Below are 17,258 nucleotides of genomic sequence, written 5' to 3' on the forward strand. Positions count from 1 at the left end.
GGAACCCGTGTCAGTTTCCATCACATGCCCCCCCTGGATGTTTCATAAAACATCGTCTTGCCCCTGAGGTCTCTTTGAAATTAGGCATTCTGAAATGACTTTTGTTCTGTAAACTCCAACAGATTTCTCAATTAGTTTTTTCCTCTCTCTGACAAAATGAGTCCTGAAATGGTTCTAATTTTCATCTTAATTTTTCTTTCTTTCAGCCCTGAATGAGCCAACCATCGACTATGGTTTCCAGAGGCTGCAGAAGGTCATCCCCAGACACCCCGGTGATCCTGAGAGGTTACCAAAGGTCAGTACAATGTCTCTGCAGCACGGAAAAACAAACAACAAAAACAGCAATTAGACGGAGCTGTCTGGGTTATAATGCCTTAATACTCTGAATGTGACAAATAAACAAAACAACATTACCATCAAGGCAGAGCACTGTGACCCCAAACCGTAACTGCTTTGCTTCACATATGTGGCTTACCCACTAACCAGCGTGGTAATGGTATTGGTTTTGTGTGTGGAGAGAGGCGTAAACTCTCTGTGTGGTAAAATAGCTCAATCAGGCGTTTTCCTCTCCAGTAGTCTGTGGAGATGGTAATCTGGTCAGAAACGACGTCTGCACCCTCATTACCCCACTCATGTTTTCCTTTCATTTTCTGCAGCTCGATTTGGTTTAATCTTTTGTTTACAGAACCCTGTGCCGTAAACCCCCTAGTCTTACTGCAGCTAATAGACAAAGACTGCATGCCATTATGCTTTGGCTTTCTTATTGTTTTCTTTTGAATCTGGGTGAAGGAGTTGAAAGTCACATCATCTTTAGACACACCGATGTAGCACATAAATAGGCTGCCATATTGAAAGACCTGAGCATGAAAACTAAGGTGCACATGTTTCTTTGTTATTTCCCTCCCCTGCAGAAACTCTTTGATTCTTTTACTCTTACCATTCCCTTTGATTCTTTTACTCTCTCCATTTCCTATTGATAAAATCTATCTGTGTTTTCACTAATTGCCACCCTGCCAGTAACCATTCCGGTGACTGACGTTCCAGATGTGTCAAGTGTAATAATATAACTGATTAGTACATCCAAAACCCCTTGGCATGTGGTAAAGTGGTGGCCACCTCAGAGTTTTAATAATACTGTAAAACCTTTAAAGACCTTATCTATTAAATCCCAGCATGCAACACAGCAATATCATTAACGTCCAACGGACAATTTAATAAAGAACAGACTGTGTGGTAGCTCTAGATGTTTGACCAAGGCAATGTGGAGAAATGGAACATCACAGCTAGTCCCTGGTTCAGTATATGAAGTGTTTCAATTAGACTCAGTCCCTGTGGAGACAGGAAACAACACCTAGACATGAAATGTTACCCTAATTTCAACTGTAAACGTAGACCAAAAGGTAAAGTACACTTGCCTTTAATATCCACATGGCTTTCTGTCTCCGCAGGCATCACTGGTCAATCTAGCAACACTGTTTCCATTTTATAAAGTCAGTGTATTTGTGAAATCCACATCTTTAAAACAAAGAGAGCAACAATGTTAAACACAGCTTTATTACGAAGAAACCTTACTTCTTTCCTTGAATACAAAGCGTTGTTGGCTGTGAGACAGATTTTGACACTGAACCCAAGATTAGTTTCCTGGGTGTGCATACACTTAATATAGCACGGTCTCCCGGCCTTTGCATGAAACAATCACACAGTGAGATGAAACCCTGCACTTCCAATAAACAACATAAATATTTGATTTGCTCTCTAATGGACCCAAATATGGGGTTCAGGGGGCATGTAAATGATCCCACCAAGTGATTCGTCATTGTTAAGCTTGCCATCTGAGGGTCAGCTCACTGGGTCAAAAGCACATTCCCAATAAAACAGCCCGCGGCAGGCTGACGCTTGCATGTACATTTGGAATGAGAACAGAAACAGCATATAGAGAACAGCCATTACAGGGTGCAGGTGATGTTGGGAGACTCTATAAAAAGATGATAAAGCTGGAGGACGCACGGTGTGCATTAGCAGAAAGGCAAATCGACACCAAGTCCACTCACCGCCTCTACCCCCCCTCCCATGACTTCACCCTCCAGTTGATAATATTACTGCGCTATATTGATTTCCACCAGCCTTCTCCCTGGGACCAGTAAGACACGTGGTAATTGTAAGGAGACAGAAAGCCAATATGGGAGTGCTCATGGATAGCAAGGGATGCACGCTAATATTGTTGCTATACAGAGAAAAAAGGGGGGAAGCTGCCTCTGATTGAAGTTTACCTCGTAATTCTAAGACAACATCGTAGATGACAGTCTGACCCTGTGGGAGGAGTGAAGATATAAAAATTCAATGCAAAGTCCAGGGTGAATATGAAAGTAATAAGTGTGAGCAGTCAAGTGATGAGAAAGGAGATTGGTTTGCGGGCATCGCGTTAAGTGAAGAGAGACTTTGGAATTCACCCTCCTTTTTAAGATCTTGTTATAAAACAATTTTCTATTCATAATATAAAAAAGACAATTTATAATACCATTTTGTGCCCTCTGGCAGTAATGGACAAATAGACTGGATATCACATTATATCACACTCAATTTCTCTCTTCTGTAACAAATTAGATTCATTATGAAATTAAAAGTGGAAACTCAATATTGTTTTATTATTAAGCTGATTGCTTTGGATTCCTTTCTTTCCTCCCAAAATGAGCATAAGCCCATTCTTTTCCAATTCTTTGTGTAATCCACAAGGAGAAAATATTACAAATGTGTTCATGTCAAGCAATTACCCATGTATTTAAATGAATCTCTCTTCCTGTGCTCTTTGAAGTACCTTCATCTAATGGCCCTATGCTTCTAAATGCATTCATTACCTCAGGCTAGAGCTAACAGAGTAATTGCCTTACAGTTTTATAATGGCATTAGCACTCCAAGCTACATAACCTAGGCCCTCTTTTATTAACTGTGATAATATAAATACAACATCCATGTTAATCTAGTGCTTGAAGAATCACATTCGGGCTGTTTTAGACCACTTGTCCTTATTGTTAGATATTCTTTATGAAACATAATTTGTTATGGCTTCCTCTCATTTCTTTCTCGGCAATAACAAAAAAAGACCTCTAAATTGGAGGTGATCTGTCATCTGAGCAGCTCCATTTAAACAGTTGTTGAACACAAGACCTTTATGCAAAGCGAGGCAAACAAAAGCAGAAATCTGTCACGCATTTGTCACAGAACAACAGAAATCATTTGAGGCCTTTAATTGTTTCAATTTAACATGGTGTGTTCTGATATGTCTCCATGACAAGAAAGCCAATTACACTTATGCAGGAGTAGTATTGAGATTTACATGGAAATGCCCTCAGAACACTATTCCGTGTTAATCGTATTCACAGCGTGAGCTGATATGCATGAAAGCGTCTCGTCAGAAGAAAACAAACTTCTTCCTTGATTGGGTGCAGCACTTCTCATCATCCTCGGATATGACTAGGTTGCACTTAAGCATAGCCTTGCGAGTCAGCTTGGTTAGTTAAGACACCACGCGGTAAACGACAGATTAAGGATGAGAGGCAATATCGTTTTCTCTCCTCCTTTTTCCAAGCTGTCCTTATGTCACTGCTGCAAAGTACCATATGGACAAGGAGGGAGAGGACGTTTTACAGAGAATGAAACATGGCTTGCGAACGCGACAGTCTTAATTGCTTTAATTGTTGTTTAAAATTGAGAGCCATGTAGAAGATCTTGAAATATGATAGAATAGATTATTGGTAATTATTAACTGCATACAAAAAGAAAGAAAACCACTTTATCTCACTCAGCAAGAGAGAGAGAAATCTGTTCTGCCTGATGAGAACACATCAAGACAGCTGGTCCTCTCATTTAGTCTACCTGCCTCACGACAACCATAATTCTTTATTTGTATGCAAACTAGATGCATGCAACGTTGAGCATACACACCAATTTCAGAGGTAAATGCCCATTCTAAGAGCCACCCATCCGGTAGCTTGGGGTGGATTAAGCGATATGTTTCTATAAGAGAGCATGGCATACGCTGGAAGTGGCTTCTACAGTGATTCATCTTGATAAATCAAGGACTGTGGTAGATATGCTCCTCAGGATGAAAGGGCCCATACACACACACCGTACACACTACATACGCTGTGCTTTGGAAATGCAGGCCAAGTCTTGGAGGCCGCTGTTTGAAGGCGCGAAGGCTGTGTTTACATTCATTTACGGCAGCTGCCGTCTTAATCCCACACTGCTATTGCCAAGTGATGGAACACTTCAGACAAATTACCGAGGCCCGCAAAAGAAAACACAGCAAATGTGGGAAGAAAACAAGCGCCATCTGAGATGTTTCTGGTGACAGATTTGCATTGCTTTTAACCAGGGTTCTAACAGCGAAGTCGACAAATCTCTGCTATACAGCAGGTGACAACAAGCAGGCATCTTAAAAAACACACGCAACAGTCATGTCTGCAACTTGCCTTTGTCAGATTAAATGCACTCTAAAAGAAGAAGAGGGTTTTCATAGAGCATATTGCCTTCTGTATTACAGAAAACAAAGAGAGCAGTCTGGTTGCTTGAGAGGGATTTAATTGTAAGTGCTGAATTCAAAGAGCAGATAAAGACACACAAACGGGCCAAACCCCACCTAGCTGGAAGCCCGAAACAGAGTGGGGGGAACAGGATCCAGGGCCAACTCATTTTCAGTGTTAAGAGCCAAAGCAACACAGCTAATCCACATTGTCAAGCGGGGGCAAGCATGCAGACATGGATAAGACCACATCCTGAGCATCCGTGTCCCCAAGGCACAAGCACCCAGCTCTTGCTGGATGGGAAGTCATTTGTGAAGTCCTTTGCAACAGCCAGTCAAAGAGGTTAATTGAAAAATTCCTTAATGTCATTACAACAGAACTAGATTAACCCAGAGCTAATTCACTTTATTGTTCTGAAGAGAGGGGACTCAGCGCTGAACTACAGAGCAAACGTGAAGCCCAGAATCAGGGGTGAGGTGTTGTTTTTAAAGGACTATGCCAGTTTAATTAAGATAGGGAACATTATTCACTGCTCTGCATGGTTGGAAGGAGCAAAGTCGTAGTGCTGTATAAATGCAGCACCGGTGCCTTTTAAATCAGGGTGGCTTTTATTTAGGCAGTTGAATATGTGAACATTTTTAAAGCTCTCTACGACCCTGTTGTGTAATGTTGTTTGGGTCTTAATATTTACTCTCCCTGTTTTCCTCATCAGGAGGTGCTACTGAAGAGGGCGGCTGATCTCGTTGAAGCCCTGTATGGAATGCCCCACAACAATCAGGTCCGTATCCACACAGCTGCTTATACAGTACCTCTGCTAAATCAGAAACGATTGCAAATTCACTGATAGTATCACCAAAGGGTATTTTCATCACTATATCTGGAACAATGTAGGCTACATGCATTGCGAGTTAACCATATAGCCATGAACCATGCATCAAAGCAACAGCACAGCTATAAAAAAACAACAAGCCATAAATAACAAAACCTCTGCCTTCTCTGCGCTTTCCAGGAGATCATTCTGAAGAGGGCAGCTGACATCGCCGAGGCCCTGTACAGCGTTCCCCGCAACCACAACCAGATCCCCTCTCTCGCGAACACAGCCTCCCACGGCATGATGGGAGTCAACTCCTTCAGCAGCCAGCTAGCAGTCAATGTGTCTGAGTCACAAGGGAATGACCAAGGTATGTGATTTAGGGTATAACTCTGTGGTTCTTAAAAGTGGGGTCCTTGAGGGGATTCCAGGGGGTTTGCAGCAAAATGAGAAATAGTTCAATTACACTCATTAAAATGCGATAATAGATAGAAATTACTTTTTTGAACACTGAGTTCACTACCTCCATCCTTACCTATAATATAGGCAGTTAAAGGGTTAGATTAAGTGCCACATTATTATTTTTTTTTATTATACTGGCATCTGTAGTATGTGCTGATATAAAAATGTTTGATTGCAGCAGTAAATCCCCATTATCATTTACTGTAATCAGTGCACATTTCCCTGGTAAATACTGTACCGAAGGAAAGAAATGAATGAAATGAATTTCCCTTTCTATCTTCCATCCATGTTTTTCAGTGGGCTACAGCCGGAACACCAGCAGCGTGTCCCCCCGGGGCTACATCTCCAGCAGCACCCCGCAGCAGTCGAGCTACAACTCCGTCAGCAACAGCATGAATGGCTACGGCAATGCCGGTATGAACCTAGGAGTGCCAAGCTCCCCTGGGTTCCTCAACGGATCCTCTGCCAACTCCCCATATGGAAGTGAGTAGCTTGCCACTATCGCACGCTGTAGTAGCACTAAGCTGCTGCTGATTTAATTCCAGCTCCCACATTCGTTTTCACTTCTATGAATCACTTCTGACAGGGTTATAACATTATTGATGGTGATAATATATTACTATTCATTCACGGGGGCTTGTTTAGTTTTAGTACTTCGGAGAACACACATGTAGCTCAGAGTAGCAGGAATATTCATTTTTATGTGTATTTCACCATATGCCACGTGTATTTGTTCAACCGGACAAGATGTTGATGGTAGGGGCCTGTGAGTACTGATCGTGTATCCCCCCTGGCAGTAATACTATCCTAGCCTTACCTTAACTGCCCTCTCCCTCTCCAGCACTACTCACAGCACGTTCTCACTCTCACTCCTCCCTCGTTCCTTTCCCTCCCTATCGTCTCTGCAGTTAAACAAAAGAGCGCCTTCGCCCCTGTGGTCCGACCCCAGGCCTCCCCACCCCCCCTCCTGCACCAGCGCCAACGGCAACGGACTGCAAGGTGAGCCCCCCTCACCCCCTCATCCCTTCCCTACGGACTACTGGTCAGATACCGCTGCTCAGGCCTCTGTCCGGTTTGGTGAGGGATTAATCATTACAAATATAATATGCATTTTGACAGGCCAATTTACACCTTACAGTTCACACTCACACACACTCACACAGAGCATGCCTTTACACACACACACACACACACACACACACACACACACACACACGTAAGTATAGGACTGCAAGCGCCGTCTCACGTCTGTGCAACGCAAACATACATCCTTGTTGCCCTTTTATACAAATGATCCCCTCTGATGTCGCAGGAAAAGACCTTCCCCGAATTGTTTTAGTAATTATGTTTATTAGGTTTTGTGCATGTGTCATGACCAACATGATTACTTTGAAAACAAGCTTAGCCATAGTGTGTGCCCCAAGATTAATAACATTGGGCTTAATGAAGTGGGAAATTAAAGTTCATCTTGCTACACGTTCATACTTATTAATACATGTTGTGCAGAAATTAATGAGCAATGCCTTGCCATCATCTGCGCAGGCAAACTTAAAACCATTTCAACCATGACTCTACAAATATACTCAGAGCAATATAATAATATATCATCCCAGCACTTCACTAGTCGCCTAATTGTTAAAACGTGTGAAAGTACTGAATATATAAACTCTCAGGGTGAGGTACAGTTGCTAATGATATCCTCAGCAGATGGTCTTGGTAAAATAACGGAAGCTACCTTTGATCTTCCCTAATCTCTCTTAGATAATGACACAGAGGCACGACTTGGGAATGTGGAAATGAAGGACTAATGTGCTGTACAGTGTTGGAGAGGGAAGGATAAAGAGATGAGGGGAGGAAAGAAAGCGATAGAAGGAATCTGAGGGGAGTCTGAGGAGTGTCTAGTACTGTAGCATTGTGGCATTGTGGGAAGTGACCGTGTTGTTGCTCTGCCGTCACCACAGCCGTGTCTCCTGGGAGTCTGGGCCACTGTTTGCCATTACCCCAACGCCAGGAGAAATATCACACATAGCAAGACTGGCATGCTGGGGGCTGAAATGTCAGAGCAGGAGGGAGGTTTTTAAACTCGGCCCGTTAGGAGGACGTGCAGCAGCAGGCTGGCGGACACGGCAAACACTCACAGGCACATACGCAAACAGGCACATTAAGGCATACATTCACGCACTTGTGCACTGTCAGATGGCTGGACTCACACACACACACACACACACACACAAACACACACACACACACACACACACACACACACACACACACACACACACACACACACACACACACACACACACACACACACACACACACACACACACACACACACACACACACCAAATTACAAAATAAATGTTTATTATTTATATCCATACCTGTTTTTAGCAAATAAACTAATCTTTTTTTTCCTTCTGTTTTATTTTCCAGCCATGTCCGGCCTGGTTGTCCCTCCAATGTAAATGCACTTTTATCATCTCAAGCACCAGTCTTCACATTACCACTTCACAGAAGCACACGGCAAAAATGCTGGTGTAATGTATAGTCAACCGCTTGTTCTGTCTTTAAAGATGAAGAGAAAAAAAGAAAACAAATGTTTTGTTTCTTTTAAATGACTTTTGCAAACCTGCAGAAAAAAAAAGGATTTCATGAGGAACAATATTTTTTTTTCTCCTGCGGGATTTTTTTGTTTGTTTATTCCCTGCCCCCCACCCCCCCTCCCCCATTTAATCACCCTTGAAGAAGACACGGGATGATGAAGGGTTTATTTTGTATACCTGTCGGGTTGTGCTTCGACCTTGGATATGTCCAATCAACCACACATTCAATACTGGAAGGGACTCTGTGGACTCACCATCTGGTTGTAAAGTAAAAACACTGATGTACAGTACATTTGCCAATGAACTTCAGAAATTGTTTTTCTGTTTCAACTCTCTTTTAATAGATTCACAACAGTTGTGTGTCTTTATAATGTGACTTTTTGTATTTTTATGTGTGAGAAAAATACACAGGGGCCAAGACAGTTTGAATTTCAACTGGAAATTATATGAGATATATAATGTAGAAAATTGATCATAAAAGTACAACAAATACGAGTAAAAGGGGTGGGGCTGGGTGGGTAAGGTTGTATCATGTTTCATTCCTGCATTTTAACTTAAATTTTGTAATTTATTGTAGCTAGAAATCATCTTCAAAAGTAAAAAAAAAAATCCTCTTGATTCAACAAGCACACTGATGTGTACAAAACACTGCTCTGTTGATGAATATGATGTACTTCCATGTCTAGAGCTTCCTTTTAAGCAAGTGTGTTTTGCCATGTTTTTCAACTTTTTTGCTAGCACTGTATATTAATGCATTCCTAGGCTACTGTGAAGTCTGTTTCTTGTTGATGAGGAGCAGTCTCCCCCTTCTAGCTCCAACTCCCTTATGTGTTTTATATGTGGTTAAAAATTGTAGACTATTGTGATATTGCCAAACTTGTGCTAAATATTTATACATCTGTCTTTTTCATGTTCTTTTAGATCAACAAAAAACATTTAAAAAACAAAATTAAAATCCATTGAGAATGTAGGAGTATAGTAGTTCATCATCATATTTCTGTTCAAATACACACTTGCGCTCACTGAGGGAAATTTTGTAACATATCAACTATAAATAATGTATTTATCTCTGAAATTTTGTATATTGCTTTTCATTATGTATGTATTAATCGTCATGCCCTTAATATAGTGATGCAGCACAGATAATTCAGCCAAGAACTGTTGCCTTCATTTGTTTTCTTTTTGTATTTGATGAAATGCAATGTGCATATATTTCATGTGTATCCTCAAAAATTTGTGTTACTCCGTCAAGACTCTCTGTCCATTTTTTAAAGGGGAAGTCAAACTTCATTGTTTATTTTTATATTGATTTTAAATTATCTATACAGACCATTTTGGAGAAAACTTTGTTGGTTGTATTGTCAAATAAATTGTTTGTGACCCATATGATAGTTGTTAAGATCCAATAGAGACTAATGTGCATGAGGGACAACCTTGGAGATAAAAAAACACTCCATTTGTGGTTGTATTTTTTTCTGTTTTGTAGAATGTATAGAAGTCATTTTTACTCACCACTTATGACTCTGCCACATAGCGTACATGTGTTTACAGGGAAGAAAATTTAAAAATGTCAACATTTGGAATGGAAACAGAAATGAATAAGTGATGTTTTATTAAAATTTTCAGTAAAAACACAATAGCTCCTCAACTGTGGACTTCTTCAGTTTTAAGTACAGTTTGGCTGGCAGACAAACTGACAATCAGAACAAAGAAAAAAAGACAGTAGAAACTTCTGAAGACAAACCTGTGATTCGTCTGTAAGTTGTAGTGTTTAGACTTTGCCATAGAGATAACTGTTTGAAACCTGTGGAAAAGTGTAACATCCATAAAAGATGAAAACTGCTCTTTACTCACATTCTTTCAGCAAAGCACTCTGACATTGTGACATATTCATACTGGTCTTTGTATCAGCATATCCTGCATCTGTGGTGCTTCAAAGGTTCTTTGTAGTCATTCATAAACAGTGCAAGCTTTTTATTCAAAGCACCCCAAATGGGGCTCATTCAAATCCCTCATTTCATTGCATTAAGCCACCTAGTTAATAAAGAATCAATACATTGAAAGAGCAAGGTTATCCTTTGTCTATAAGGGCTGGTATCGTTTTGAACCTCTTATAGTTTGAGCGCTGAAAGGGGGGGGCCCTGTGAAATCTATACTCATCAAGTGGGTCAAACAGAAGGATAGAAGTGTTTGAGGGAAGAATGGTGGTTCTCCTTAAAAACAACTGAGCATCTTATCTGGCATCCTGAGTGGTCGCGGAGAGCAGGTCACAAAATGTCAATTTCTCATCAAGGCAACATTGTCCGAGGCCACCTCTGCCTTTAATGCACAATTAAACAACGGCAATCCTGAGTGGCAATCAGCATATCACAGCTTATTATGTCAGCCAGCATGCACAGATCTCACGGCAACGGGAGATAGTCCAGGAGTTGCTGATAGTGCAAAGGACAGATGCACTCAAAAGAGCGATTTAATTTTCAGCTGCGATCGCCTTGTGCTTCAAATCATTCCCTCGATAATCCAATGTGTCTGATAACAACTGCCACACATCTGCTTCCTGACATTGCATTATCTGTTTCAGATACACACATACACAGGTTTGGATCTATTGCCTTGCTCACTGCTGTCTCTGTTATTCAATGACAAAATGTTGCGCAAACTGTATATTTATTTAGACTTAACTGCCCAATACATGAAACCAAGAAAAAAGTCTCATCGCAGACAAAACAACCAACAGAGCAAAGTAAAAAAAAAAAAAAGAAAAAGAAAAAAGAAGACTTCTGAGAATTCTGAGCGTGAAAGTACAATCAAAAAACGCCAAGTTTGCTCCGTTGTTGCTAGTTTTAAGAGCTCTGAAGCCTGGCAGGCAGGCTCGAGGTACAGTATATTGTCTCAGCAGGTTTCTCTGTACCCAATGACCAGCCACTAGCTCTGCCACACCACTCAATCATTGTGAGAGCCTCTTTATTGGAGAACTCTAATGGCCACCCTCCACCATGATCTTAATGTGTGCATTAAATATTTATAACTCCTGGGTCAATAATGCCCCATAACCAGAGCCTGACAGACCCCCACCGTACCATGTGGCTGCCTCCCTCTCAAACACAGGCAAAGGTCAGGGGGTCACGCAATCAAAAGAAAGCGAGGCTCGCCACATCCATATGTTGCCACTCTTATCAAGACTTTCCTCAGTACTGGTTATCTGTCAAAGGAAAGAAATATTGAGAGCAATATCGATCTTAACTAGCCTTGTGTTGCCGAGGGCAATGCTTCAAACATCTGCTCGTGCATTGTTATATTTACTCCTCTCAATAATATAAGCCAGAACGGTAATATTGAACATCTCTGTCTGACGCAGGCTGCCTGAGCATGACTAATAACCGTGTTATTAACAAGCATCACTGGAGAGTTTTAAAAGTTGATATACAGTATACGGACTGAACATTTCTTAATTAGTGCCGGGTTAATTGTGCAGCCTGGCATCTACAGGGGTGACTCAGTAGCTTTACGTGACCAGGCTGCGCTCCTGTGCTGTTCAGGTGAAAGATTGTGCTCCGGTGATAGCACACACAAAAGAGCGGCCGGACAATGAGCCAGTCAATGGAGAGCTCCAGTTGAAAGAGCCACAATGGCCGTGCATGCTGGGAATTGGGCTGGATGATATAAAGGAATGAAACCTTCATTGAGGCCATGGAGGACAAGCATTCAAAAAAGAGGTTTTGTTTGCTCTTTATCAATCTGCCATTTCCCATGAGAAAAAACAATTCAAACTGACCTTAAAAAGAGAATATTACCTTACACATCAACTCCCTATGTAACTCTTATTGAGGGGACTTATACATTCGGCCAATATGTATACATATCAAGACAGGCCATAAAACTAAAAGGTGGAAGATAGTTTATCTTCTCTGCTCGATGAGCAGTGCTGAGAAGTACTTTTTAAGGATTTGCTCTCGGACAGACAGGATTTGTGTAACCGCTGAGTGATGTGTTCTGTGAAGGGGAAAAACAATGGTTGCAACTCTCGTGAAGTTTATACATGAGAGGGATTCTGCTGCTGTGACTCTGACTCGTTAAAACTGCACAACTAGACATCATAACTTTGAGATGACAATGAATTAAAATAGGAAGTCTGACCTTTTTCTGTACAATTCCACATTTGAATCAAAACAGGGAATCCGACGCTTTTCTATAAAACAGTCCCACATTAGCGCAGTCTCCTGACTGTGAATCGGTACATCAGATAAGACACTGCTCCCCTGCTACTGTACACTGGGAGTCAGCTTTGCAAGGAAAACTCTAGATCCTCGCATAGATTTCCACTTCACTCGCTGCAGTCAAGGAGGATGAGCAAAGTATCCCAGTGCTACAAAAATCCATTAAACTTGTATTTGGGTGTCATTTGATACGTCATCAATGTTTCAGTGCATTTCAAACCCGCAAATGCAGGATTTACTGCTGGTAGAAATACAGTATTCACTATATTTTCCTTCTATGAACTTCACTTAGTCCAAACATTACACTGTAAAGATTGCCTGGTCAGGGAATGTTAGGCTACGGTGATAAAATAATATCACTTGAACTTTATTTTCTACCATAGTCTCCACCACATAGAGCTCCTTTCATAGTACCCCTCTGTAGTGCTTTGTCCAGTAGTTCTGGATATGATATCATCTATTAATAATGTATTGGCAATGGATTACATAAAAAGGGAGCAGAAATAACATCCAATATTCATGCCCCCTGAGCTTGACTGTGTCCAATCCGTTTGGCCCATAAAACCTTAGCCCCATTTCCATATCCGCTGTGGGTCACGACAGGTCTGCCGCACAAAGGCTCACAGAGCAGCTCAACTCAGGAAAAGGGCAGTAAAAATCGGGTGGATTTCTGAACCCTTATGAAACAGCCCCCCTTTGGAAAAAAAAGTGAAAAAGCCCTTTTCCGATTTCAGCGCCTGTAAAAAACCTGGTACTGTATTTCCCTCTTTAATTGTGCCACTTGAGAAATTGACGTGCCTCTGAAACATGGCATGAATCTCACAGTTATTGCAGTCCCCTTGGCAGGGAATGTTGATACAACATCTGCATGCTATAGAAAGTAATGGAAGTAGCAGAGGTGGCAGCTGCAACTCTACAGGAAGTGTGCCATTTTCAGGCAGTGCTGCTGTGAGAACCACTAACTGCCAGCCTGGTCTTGCAGGCAGCTCTGATTGCCAGGACACTATGACAAACACGCAGGGGCTGGGAGTGTTGCATCCTGGGGGATGACAGCTTCTGTTTGATTGTCAATAAGGCTCATTAGCAGAAAAAATGGAGAATGCGAAAAGAGATTAAATGGCTTGAGACAGGGTCCCCCTCATATTTCATTACAGAGGATTTATCAGAGCTTTTATTTCATCAATTCCGCACAAAAAAAAAAACACTTAGTGCTTTCCCCCAAAAAGTTAAAGCAAAATTTATATTAAAATAAAAATAAAAATCTATACACTCCAGATATTGTAATGAACCACTATTCCATCAAAATAGACCCAACAAGTGCTAATCAAGCCCTTTAAACATCATCCACACCTTACATAAACCTCTCTGCTCCTGGTCTGAGCGACTCTCATCTTAAGAACAGTGGCGGATGTTTCCCTCCATCTTAGGGAGGAACGGCCAACAAAGCAGCGTGTAAGGGCCTTTCCCTGAAGAGTCCTTGTCACGCCGCGCCAAACCTCTGTGATTATCGTTGTTTTTGCAGAGAGTGTCCATGCCTGCCAATACCGCTGTTCCATAAATGAATTTGGCCCCTCGTCAACGAATTACCTAACACGCAGAACTGTGTATGTGTCACATCCAATTCCAACTCACCGGCTTTGGTGGTGTGTGTCAGCTGGAGGACTTAATCATCAATCGTCAATCATAATAAGCGAAGCACATTGATAGGGCCCCTTTTTCATTTTTTTCTCCAACACAGTTAAATAAAGTGTAAAGGGAGTTAAAGTTAAAACTGACCTTGTTAAATTGGGACCACAATTTATATTCCTAATTTAGTGTATGGATTAATTAGTCTTGTGTGTGTGTGTGTGTGTGTGTGTGTGTGTATCAGTTTCCATGTGGCGGAGCTTAGGAACTATATCCACTTGATCAAATCACTGCTAGCTTTCATAAGGAAACTCTGGAATGATATCTGTCAGTCTAATCTTGATGTTTTTTTTCCGCTCAGAATGGGCTTTGCATATTTTTAGCTGCAAACTTTTAATTAAAGCTTAATTGGACGATTTACAGAGCAGACCTTTCCAACATTAGTCGCTAATCAATAACGCCCTATCTCACATCATACAAAATTAATCACTATGACCTGTTTTTAGGCCTTAATGCAGCAATACACACACATACACACATGCAACATGCTAACTGAGCCAAGCATGCATTTTGTACAAAGCTGAGGAATCTGGCTCATATTTTCCCTCTCCCTGATCCAATCCACTCCTCTCCCCCGTCATATAGATCGAGTCTGCGGGGGCCAGAGGCGCTGACAGAGCCCAGATGCTCCCAGTCTGTCTGGGGGACTGGGGAGACTGGTGCCATGGGGTCCTGGAGCCTCTGAAGTGCCGCCCCTCCGTCAACATGACCAAGGCTAGACCTGCACTTTCTCCAGGCTGAGACACTCTCCGTACCACGCTGACAACCGCGCTGCATAGTCACAGATTGATACATGCAGGGATACATACTCACAGGCACCCGCTCTCACGTAATGTATGGTCGTTCATCAGCCGTTCCTAATTAGAGACCCCCAGACCAACACTTGAGTTCATAAGGTTACAATGACACACTGATACAAGGTTACTAACACACACTCACATGCTGATAGCTCTTAGGGTTTCTTTTACTTTCTCATTTAATCCTGCTCTATCTCATCATCACTGTCCTAAACTTGCTCATGTTGAGTGGGGTCTCTTTGTTCTAAAGAAACAAAACAAAACAAAAAAAGGGCACCATACAAATCCTCCATCCTCCCGCTTTCGCTCTCAAAACACAAAGATCATTACAAGAGCATCAAAGTATGCCATGTTTGAAATGATATTTCTCTTTGTAGTTGTGGCATAGCGTGGAGTGTGTTGGTATTAGATGCTGCTGTGGCAGCTGTCGTGGTTGGCTGCGTGGTGCCTCGGTGTCAGGGCCTCCGAGGCCAGGCTGTCCCGGCAGACAGACAGAGGGGGAGGAAACCTGATAGTGCAGCCAAGCCCCAGCCTAATGTCTGTCTATCCAGCTATCTATCCCTGTGTCTATCTGTCTGACTGACTGTTGGACACGGCCTATCTGCATGCCGGATACTCCTCTGGCTTCCAAGCAGCAGTGCACTGCTTGCAGCTAAGTTAATACGTTCCAAAAAGTTTTACTCTTATTTATTTTTAAGCATACAAACTTCTTAGGAAAGAATAACAGCTAAAAGCAGCTATTTATGAATTACTGATGTGGCTGCGGGATTCACTTCTGCAGAGTCCCCACTAAGCTTGTGATTCGTACCAAGGGGTGCAGGTTGTGATAACATTAGAATTATGAGCCGACATGTATGAAGAGCAAGGGATGGAAGCACAGAGTGTGTTTGTATTTGATGTGGGGGCAGAAAATTGCTCTATAATGAGGTGGGTTGCCAGGATATGAGATGGGAAGTGGGGAGTTGGAGACAGGATATAAGTTATGAGAAGGAAACTAATGTTAGGAAATGCAGAGGTTGTTGTTGTTGTGGCTGTATAAGCTAAAATGTATCTTGCTACTATCTGCCGTGATTAATACAGCTCGGCCAGGTCAAAACCTTGCACTAACGCTGTGGATGCCACCAACCATATCCTCGCTCTTTCTGGGGCTCAAATGAGTGTGTGTTGTACAGTATGTGAGGGAGAGTGTGTGTGTGTGTGAGGGGGTTAATAAATGTTGAATCAAACGCCGCACGAGACACTCACACTCCTTAAGGGTTGCCCATTAGCGGTGTGTGGGTGCATGGGGAGTTTATCAGTGTCTGGGTGATTTATGAAGTCAGACTCAATATCATCCACTTCACCCACACACATATGGACATACACATGTGCACACACCAACATGCATGGCCACATGCTCAAACACACACACTCACGCGCATGCAGCTCATGCACTCCTGTAGTCTCTCTCTCTCTGAAATGGAGGCAGATATTAGGCCAAAATTAAAGGTTTCACAGAGATGAACTGTGCGGATGATGAGATCGTCTCAGCCTCTTTTAATCTAACTCCTTTTTTATCTCTGAGCCAGCATGGTACGGAAGTGGTACCACCACAAAATAATACAGACACAATAATAATAATAATAACACTGCTACTAATGCTGATACATACTAAAATCCCGTGAAAATGTAGGAATTAAAAAAATGAAAAGGTCTGAATTCTTTTTAAGAGATTCCTTGGGTACCTAAGCAATTACATGGCCAATTACTGGCAGCATGTTTGAATCTTTGATGCTGGACTTGTTTTTTACACAGACCTCTACAGACATCAGTATCTCTGGTTGCTAAATTCATAGCATTCCATAGAATTTACTTAGCCACAAGCAAAAAAAGGAGGGTGCTTACAGTGCACTTCAGAGTGCGCCTGGCTTAAATGGGACCCCTTGTGGCTGTGTCACAGCTCCCTTCGTTAGGGGGCTGACTGTAGCCTGTAGTCACCACAGGCATCATTAGCCCTCTGTGAAACCACAGACTGAGTCTCATTCTTCATCTGCCTGTCTGCAGCCTCAACATCTACGCTGCGATGGTGCACCAACGGCAGAGTAAGTGAGTCCAGCAGCACGGCAAGACAGCCACACAGAGCTGATCGGATAAGAAATTCAAAAATGCAGCAAAGT

General features: G+C 42.1%; 1 pseudogene across 1 annotated transcript in view; it reads left to right on the forward strand.

Annotated features, from left to right (window-relative positions):
* LOC144532199 (transcription factor COE3-like) overlaps nucleotides 1–10,039 on the forward strand; it is a 67,275-nt pseudogene extending 57,236 nt beyond the window's left edge. The window contains exons 11-16 of the transcript XR_013503316.1: nucleotides 207–295; nucleotides 5,236–5,301; nucleotides 5,533–5,704; nucleotides 6,094–6,279; nucleotides 6,705–6,873; nucleotides 8,233–10,039. The product of XR_013503316.1 is annotated as a transcription factor COE3-like (transcript). The remainder of the gene's footprint in view (nucleotides 1–206; nucleotides 296–5,235; nucleotides 5,302–5,532; nucleotides 5,705–6,093; nucleotides 6,280–6,704; nucleotides 6,874–8,232) is intronic.
* The last annotated feature ends 7,219 nt before the right edge of the window (nucleotides 10,040–17,258 follow it).

The sequence above is a fragment of the Sander vitreus genome, chromosome 17, assembly GCF_031162955.1.
Source record: "Sander vitreus isolate 19-12246 chromosome 17, sanVit1, whole genome shotgun sequence".
Taxonomy (NCBI): Eukaryota; Metazoa; Chordata; class Actinopteri; order Perciformes; family Percidae; genus Sander; species Sander vitreus.